Raw genomic sequence first — 9,020 nt, 5'->3', positions numbered from 1 at the left:
ATCCTGACTCTCCATGTTGCTGTTCAGGTAAGCTCAGGGAAGCCTGCTCCTCTGTCTGTCCTCCTGCTCTCCTGACTGTTGGTTTCTGCACCTGCATGGGTGTGGCCACTCCCAGGTACTGGGGAGGGGTGCTTGATTCTGATTGGTTGATCCTACTGTAGTTTTGTTTTTGGGTGTGGTTGGTGTTACTGATTGGTTCACAGGCTCACATGTTTGTCAGTTTCAAATTTCCGAATCGGTATTTATCGAATCGGTAATTTCCAATTCGGTAAATTCCGATTCGGTAAAACACATTCATTCCTATGTGCCATGAGGCCCATTGGAATGAATGGGTTTTACCGAATCGGAATTTATCGATTCGGAAATTACCGATTCGATAAATACCGATTTCAGATTCCGAGTGATTCAGAATCGGTAATCTTTACCGATTTTTTACCTACATCTCAATTTCCGATTCTGAAATACTGATTCGGTATGAGTCAGTATTTTAGAATCGGTAAAATTAAATTACCTACATCTGGCCATTAATGATTAAGTCAATTAGAAACTTGTAAAATAACAATGGACAGTATTTAAACTTATAATACAACTATAAAATGAATTATTAAACAAAAACATAATGCAATTAATATCTACAATATTTTAAAAAGAAATGTCTAATACATTCATCCAATTGAGCAATTAACAAGTAAAAAATATTATGATATTGTTAAAATTATCTGTGAATTTACTAAGCATATGTTTACAAATATTGTTATTTAATAAACAAATAAAAAAATGTAAAAACATTATAATCAATTAAAAATAAATAATTAAAATATGTTACCCCTATCCCTTACAAACCCAACATCTGACACAAAAAATATTTAAATTGACATAAAATAAAAAATCTTAAAAATTATTACCAACTAAAACAACAAAACAACAAGAAATAATTAAACATACTTAACATAAAAAAATTACAACTTATAACACAAAAACTAATAAAATGCGAACATAAATAAATATTATGTATAACAACTATAAAAAAACAATTTAAAAGATCTAAAAAATGGAAACTCTTATCTTCTATAATCTCTTCTGTGCTACTTTTGACATCACAATATTTTTGCAATGATAACTGTGTTTAATGATTTTTACAATATATTTTGTTGGAATACCAAAGCCATTTTGTTATGTATTCAATTCTTGTATGACATAAATTGGTCGCCCCCACAGCCCCTCCCCTCAGAGGCACCCTGATCTACCGACCCCCGGGACCACGCACACAATTCAGCGAGGACATCGCCGACTTCATCAGCCCGCATGCCCTCCCCTCCGCCGACTACATCCTCCTGGGGGACATCAACTTCCACCTGGAGAACAACAACGACCGCAACACCATCACCCTGCTCGACAACCTCCCCACCCTCGGTCTCAAGCAGCCGGTGTCCACCCCCACCCACCTCGCCGGACACACACTCGACGCAGTCTTCTCATCCTGCAAAGACATCGTCTTCAGCCACGCCACCGGACTCCACTGGACGGACAACAGCTGCGCCACTTCACCTTCAAAAGAACGACGGTCCACCACCACCAGCAACAGGTTGCTCGAAGAAGCTGGAACAAGATCACAGCCGACCAGCTCGCGGCTTCCCTGAGCCAGCACCCTCCCGCCAGCTCAGCGAACCCCAGCCAGGCCGCCGACAACCTCACGAAGTGGATCAGCAACTGCGCGGACGAACTCGCCCCACTGAGGACCCCGCCCAGCAGACCCGGCTGCAAGAAGGCCCCATGGTTCACCGACGAACTCAAGAGCTCCAAGAAGAACTGCCGAGCCCTCGAGAAAGCCTGGAGAAGGGAACCAACACCGGACAACATGACCACCCTCAAGCTTGCCACCCGGAAGCACCACCAACTGATCCGCGCCACCAAGAAAACTGCTTTCAAGGACCGGCTGGACAACAACGCACACAACTGCAAGGAACTCTTCAACATCGTGAAAGAGCTCTCCAACCCCAACGCCGGCAACAACGACATCACCCCATCGCAAGACCTCTGCAACTCCCTCGCCTCCTACTTCCACAACAAGATTGCGGACATACACAACAGCTTCAGCACTCAACACACGCACGCCACGACCGAACCACCGCCCCCCACCACCACCCTCCGCGCCTGGACTCCGATCAGCACCGAAGACACCGTCCGCATGATGAACTCCATCCTCTCCGGATCTCCAACCGACCCCTGCCCTCACCACGTCTTCAACAAGGCCGACGCTGTCATCGCACCCCACTTGCGGGACATCATCAACACCTCCTTCGACACCGCCACCTTCCCGGAGAGCTGGAAGCATGCCGAACTCAGCGCCCTACTCAAGAAACCTACAGCGACCCCACCAAACTCAAGAATTATCGCCCCATCATGCTCCTCCCGTTTCCAGCCAAAGTCATCGAGAAGACCGTCAACAAGCAGCTGGCCGCCTTCCTCGAGACGAACGGATCCCTCGACCCCTCACAGTCTGGCTTCCGAGCCAACCACAGCACCGAGACCGCCCTCATCGCGGCCACCGATGACATCCGAGCCCTGATGGACAACGGAGAAACAGCGGCCCTCATCCTCCTAGACCTCTCCGCGGCCTTCGACACTGTCTGCCACCGCACCCTAGTGCAGTGCCTCAGCAACATCGGAATCCAGGAGAGGGCACTGGAGTGGATCATCTCCTTCCTCGACGGAAAAACACAGAGAGTCCGACTACCACCGTACAAGTCAGAGGCCACCGAAGTCATCTGCGGCGTCCCTCAAGGATCCTCGCTGAGCCCCACCCTCTTTAACGTCTACATGAGCCCCCTCGCGGCCATCGCACGCCAGCACAACCTCAACATCATCTCCTACGCTGACGACACCCAGCTGATCCTCTCCCTGACCAACGACCCCGCCGCCGCCAGAGCCAACCTTCACGAAGGGATGAAACACGTAGCCGAGTGGATGACGACCAGCCGCCTGAAACTGAACTCAGACAAGACGGAAGTCCTCATCCTGGGCTCCTCGCCCTCCGCCTGGGACGACTCCTGGTGGCCCCCCGCCCTGGGCACCGCACCCAAACCGACAGACCACGCACGGAACCTGGGCGTCATCCTGGACTCCTCCCTCTCCATGACCAGACAAGTCAACGCCGTCTCCTCGTCGTGCTTCAACATCCTGCGCATGCTACGGAAGATCTTCCGGTGGATCCCCACCGAGACCAGGAAGACGGTCACCCAGGCCCTCGTCACCAGCAGACTGGACTACGGCAACGCCCTCTATGCCGGAACCACCGCCAAGCTCCAGAAGAGACTCCAGCGGATCCAGAACACCTCAGCCAGACTCATCCTCGACATCCCACGACACAGCCGCATCTCCGGACATCTGAGAGACCTGCATTGGCTCCCCGTCAACAAAAGAATCACCTTCCGTCTCCTCACCCACGCACACAAAGCCCTACACGATCAAGGCCCGAGCTACCTCAACAACCGCATCAACTTCTACGCTCCCAAACGCCATCTCCGATCAGCCAGTCACGCCCTCGCCGCCGTCCCCCGCATCCGAAGAACGACAACAGGAGGAAGGTCCTTCTCCTACCTGGCCGCCAAGATCTGGAACTCCCTCCCGACCGACCTGCGCCTGACCCAAGACCACCTCTCCTTCAGGAAGAAGCTCAAGACCTGGCTGTTCGAGCAGTAGCAGCACCCCCCCCCCCCCCCCCAAGCGCCTTGAGACCCTCCGGGTAAGTAGTGCGCTCTATAAATGTCTTTGATTGATTGATTGATTGATTATGTGTGATGACTGAGAGTACTCTTTAGATGTAAAATAGCCCCTCATGCATTGCAATAGAGACAATACAAAAGAGGCAAAATGAGACATCAAATGGCCAATAGTATTTGGCGAGCAAGTTTTACTCCAGTGTACTAGAATCCAATTAAATATATAGGTAAAGAAATAGTAACAATATATGTGCCAGATAGCTAAACATATCTGTACCCAGACCTAAATAGTCCTTCTGAGCAGAATATTACCTTGATATTCCGAAGGTGATGTTCGGTGTTGCCAGCTTCCTGGTGGCTGCTGTCCGTAATAAGAATAAGAGGGTGGCATTTAGGCAACTGGAGAACTGATTATATCCCCTTCTCAATGAACTGATTATACCCCTCTGCAAATGAATTTTGAGATTTTTTTTAACTTTTGAATGAGCCCATTACCAATACCTGATTTTATGTCTTTTTTACATGTTACATGTATATATTTTAATGCTTTTAATATTCTTGTGTGTAATATAATTGTGTGATCGCTTTTATGATTTTTAGTAATCGAAATAAAGTGCTATTGACTTGACTTGACTTGATATTCATGATGTGCGAGTGTTTCAGTAGGAAGCACGGTAGAAATGAAGATGTTGGATGTTAAAAATAGATGCATTTTGTTTGAAATTGTTCTTTAAGCCAACCACCCTCTTGAAATAGAGTTTACGTTGAGGGCAGTGTCTATAATGTAAACATTAATATGTGTGAAAATAGTGAAAAAAACACATACTAGGGGCAAAGACAAAGCCATTACAATTAATTGTTGTTTCCTACTTTAGAAGACCTCTACAGATGTGCCCAGGAAGGAGGATGGGGCCTGCACTGCCCCTCCTGCTGGGAAAGAGAGAATCCAGATCCTGCTAGAAACATAATAACATCAAAATGCTGAGATGGGTGTTTTTGAACAGGGGGTATTTACAGTCTGGGAAATGTTGTCACCTTGTGTTAACACCCAGTCACAGATGTCACCTTTAAATCTTGTCTGAGTGATGTTGTGTACTGGGTGCGGAAGAGTCATATGCAATGTAATACATCAAAAACAAAGATCTTTCTGTTCGATCAAGGGAGGGAGCATGGGTTGAACTACAGCCGGCCCACTGACCTCCCACTCCTGCCCCCTACACTATAGTTAAGAACTTTGGTTTCAAGCTGGACTTGTTTTGCCCTCCTTCACTCCATTAGAAAGTGTTTAGATCTTCTCCCCTATACTTCATGTAAGAGTGTTGTACAGATGCCTAATACCTGAAGGCTAGACTAGGTGAATTTTCTCTTCCTCAGTCTCCCTGAAAATTGTATTTGAGTGGTCCAAAATGTGGCTGCCCATCTCATCTTGAACATCCACAAGAAAGACCCTACAGAGCAACATTTATGAGATGTGCACTGTCCCCCAGTTAAAAAGGATTATTTTTAAAGCCCTTACCACCATACAGAGTGTCTACTATAAATATGGCCCACATATACTCCATCAGCAGGACCCATTTCCATCTCTTCGATCTGCCTCTGTGCTTCTTGTCAATGTGCCCAGGGTTTGCCAGGCTAGGAAGAAAGTATGCTCCTTTGCAGTGCTGGCGAGTCTAGCATGTAACCGGCTCCCACAGTCTCTTCACGCTATTTCACATGAAGTATTATTTGTCAGGAAGGCATTTGAAGCTCACCTATTTGCAGCACTTTAATGTTTCCTGCTAATTCGCATTAGCTCAATCTAGGTAACGCTACAACACTTCTCCGATCAGACACACGCTCTATAAATCTTTCATTCCATATAAATATATGCATACAGCAATCAACAGCTGAAAAAATTAACACTTAGGGGCCCATTAGGATGTCGGGCAGATTGCCTCCACCAGGCTGGCGGTGGCTACTGCCAGCCTGGCGGGGGCAATCCGCCGACATCCGCATTCGAATTCCCCCCGCCATATTAGTATGGCGGGGGGGGGACCTCGGCGGACGCCGGGAGGAAAAGGATTAATATGGTGGCGGTGTCTATTAGACACCGCCAGCCATATTACAATGGGCTTGTGTAGATGCCTTTCCGTGGCGGTGATGCCGCCACGGAAAGGCATGTGGTCTTCACTCTGGGGGCCTCCTGCAGGCCCCCAGTGTGAAGGAGAGGTGGGGTCTGCACACAGAGGGTACCTGTGGTATTCCCCTTCATTTGCATAAACAAAGCGGCAGGCACCGCGCGGTGCCTGGCGCTTTGTTTATGCAAATATATTAATGCATTTATAGCATTGTGGCGGGCGGTGCAGAGAGCACCGCCCGCCACAATGCTATAAATGCAGGATGTGCCCGCCATTGTGGCGGGCACATCCTAATACCCCCCACGGGACCCCCGCCCTAATGGCGGGCAGTCCCGAATTCCGACAGTATGGCGGGTGGACAAAGTCTGCCCGTCATCCTAATGAGCCCCTAAATTTCTCCAAAGAGACAGGTGCGGCATTGCATTCCCTGTGTATATATTTTACTAACTTTTGATCAAATTTTCAAAATATACAGCAGCTGATTATGTGGCAGATGCAGCAAATTCATATATACAGAGGAAAAACTGAAGCTGCAGAATCACGTATTCCCAGTGTCATGCATATGGATAGTGTTCGTTGTATAGTAAGGCAATGTTACATACATATATATGCCTATATATGTATATGTATGTATCCCTCCATTTGCTTCCGAGTGAAGGGATCAATTTGGTGATTATATATATATATATATATATTTTTTTTATTATAATTATTTATTTATATATATATTATCGCCACAAGTTTTCCCAAGGGAAGAATTCTACTTGCACTCACGGGTGAAATCGTTGTTGATTTATTCAGGCAGCAACGTTTCTTTTGGCAAGCTCGACAACCCTACGCGTTTCGGTCTGTCCTCAGACCTTGTTCACGGGTACCCAAACCAACTGAAGGGATACATTGGACAAAGAACTATCTTTTGGTTTAAATTTGGTGCAAATCCATCCAAGAGCAAAACGTGCTACTGGATTGTGTACAGGACATCTACACAAATCAAAGCAAGGAAATCAACACACATGTATTGCTTAACTCTCCTAAGAACATTGGGCACCATTAAAAATGGTGCACATGGTGTAGAATGTTGATTTCTTGTTTGCAAAACACCCAATTTCACTAGTGATGTTCAGGAACATCAGGACAAGAAACAAAAAACACAGATACAGCATAAATAGCATGCATACTTAAGCGGTCTTTGACCCAACCAATTGTGTAGAGTTTTTCCCATCTGTCATAAAGTTCAGATAGAGGTACAAAACATACCTGGTCTTTCAGACACATCCTGGCCTCGCCAGAAGGCCAGGTTGTGCAAAACAGTCATTCTTGGCCTTGCCAATCGGCCAGGGATGATTGTACTTGCCCCAACCCCTCCCTTACAATTCCCACTCTGGCTGATGGGAGTGTGAAGGCTGCTTTTTGGACTCAGCTAGGATTGCCATAGGGCCAGAAAGGCTTCTGTATTTCCCTCACCTTTCCAAAGGATGGACAATTGAAACATTAAGTATTTTTGTTGTTTGTTTTTACTGAGGAAGCTAACTGCTGCCATTAAATTATGAGTCCTGCCACACCCTTGGCCAAGAGCCTCAAGGGTCCTGAAACTCCTATCCTCATGCCTTGGCCAAGCTCAGGGGTATCACTAGTGATAAATGTTACATGCAACACAGATCTGATTGTATTCAAACATGACTGAGGCATAGGACCTAACCTACCATGTTAACTGTTTGAATACCAAAGCTAACAAATGTGTACTTGACTGCCATGTTTTCCGTTTAGAAATGTAAGGTTTTCTATAGGAGATTCTCCTAAAAAAGTCTTGATTATAAACAGACTGAGTGAACTATCAAACTGCCTTCCTTGCATGTCAAGGATCATATTGGTTCATGGACACCTCAAGTGGCCTCTCTAAATGGTACTAGCTTGAAAATAACCTCTCCTACCTTCAACACATCTTAGCTACCATATCAGTGCCCCCAATTAGAGCTCAACACTCAAAACAGATTATAATTAACCTCATCCGTGCTGCCCCGATTTACCGCCGGTGCTGGGTCCCAATGTTAATGGGTGTGGTCATGACGAAACGGTTCCGTCATGAGCACAGCTCGACCGATGCTCATGACGGAACCGTTCCGTCATGAGCATCGAAAGGGTTAACATAGCAAAAGCCATCTTACAGACTGAGAACAGAATGTCTAACCAGATCTCCAAAGGTTCCCTCCGGCTATTGAGTATATGTATGCAAATGATACATGTTGAAAGCAAGACAGGCCTGAATGTATATAAACATGACTGATTGCAAGTAGAGGCATAGGACCTCAGTACGATGGCGGACGGACTTAAGTCCGTCCGCCATCATTTTGGAATGGGACCCACCACTATCGAGGTCAGTTATAACCAGCTGTGTGCCGCTTTGCAAACTGGTTAAACAACCAAACTGCTTTCTTGCAAGTCAAGGATCATACCGGTTTGTGGACACCTGAAGTGCTGTCTGTAAATCATACTAGATTGAAAAGAACCTCTCCTATGTTCACCACATCTTAGCTAGCATACCAATGCTCCCAATTAGAGCTCAACAGTCAAAACAGATCATAATTAATATAGCAAAAGCCATATTACAGATTTGCAAAAGAAGTCTAATGTAGACCAGTATTACCTTAAGGACGCAATTTGCCTGTTTGCGCCAAGTCTTCAAACAGGTCCACTGGGTGCAAACAAAGAAGGTGCGCCTCTTTTCTTATAAATGAGCTGCCTCCGAGCAGCCACAAACTCTTGCTGCCCTAGGGGCAGGGCATTCAAGTGAAATATGGAGTGGCTGCTTTAAAGCAGCTCAATTTTTCACTGTGCTGACGGCAACCCACCTGCACTTTCACGAGTGATTAAAGATCCCCTTGCAGGCGGGTGCAGTAAATCACTGCACCCATCTGCAGGAGGATGTCTGGGGGGTCCTTTTCTCCCCTCTAGAAGGCTACCTTTAGGAGGCGCACTGTAATTAAGCCACCTTTTTGTGACGCACTTTCAATACGCCTCCAAAAGGCACGTTTGCCTCAGAACTTGCAACCATAATATGGTGCCATATTGTAGACAACAAGAGCAACCCATACGTCCTTGTGAGCTGGGTGAGTACATAGTACCAAAAAACAACGTTCACAAGGAATGCATTTGTCTAGATCAATATAGAATCTGCAACTCA

The sequence above is a fragment of the Lissotriton vulgaris genome, chromosome 1_1 (genome assembly GCF_964263255.1).
Source record: "Lissotriton vulgaris chromosome 1_1, aLisVul1.2, whole genome shotgun sequence".
Taxonomy (NCBI): domain Eukaryota; kingdom Metazoa; phylum Chordata; class Amphibia; order Caudata; family Salamandridae; genus Lissotriton; species Lissotriton vulgaris.
This window is presented reverse-complemented; position numbering follows the sequence as displayed.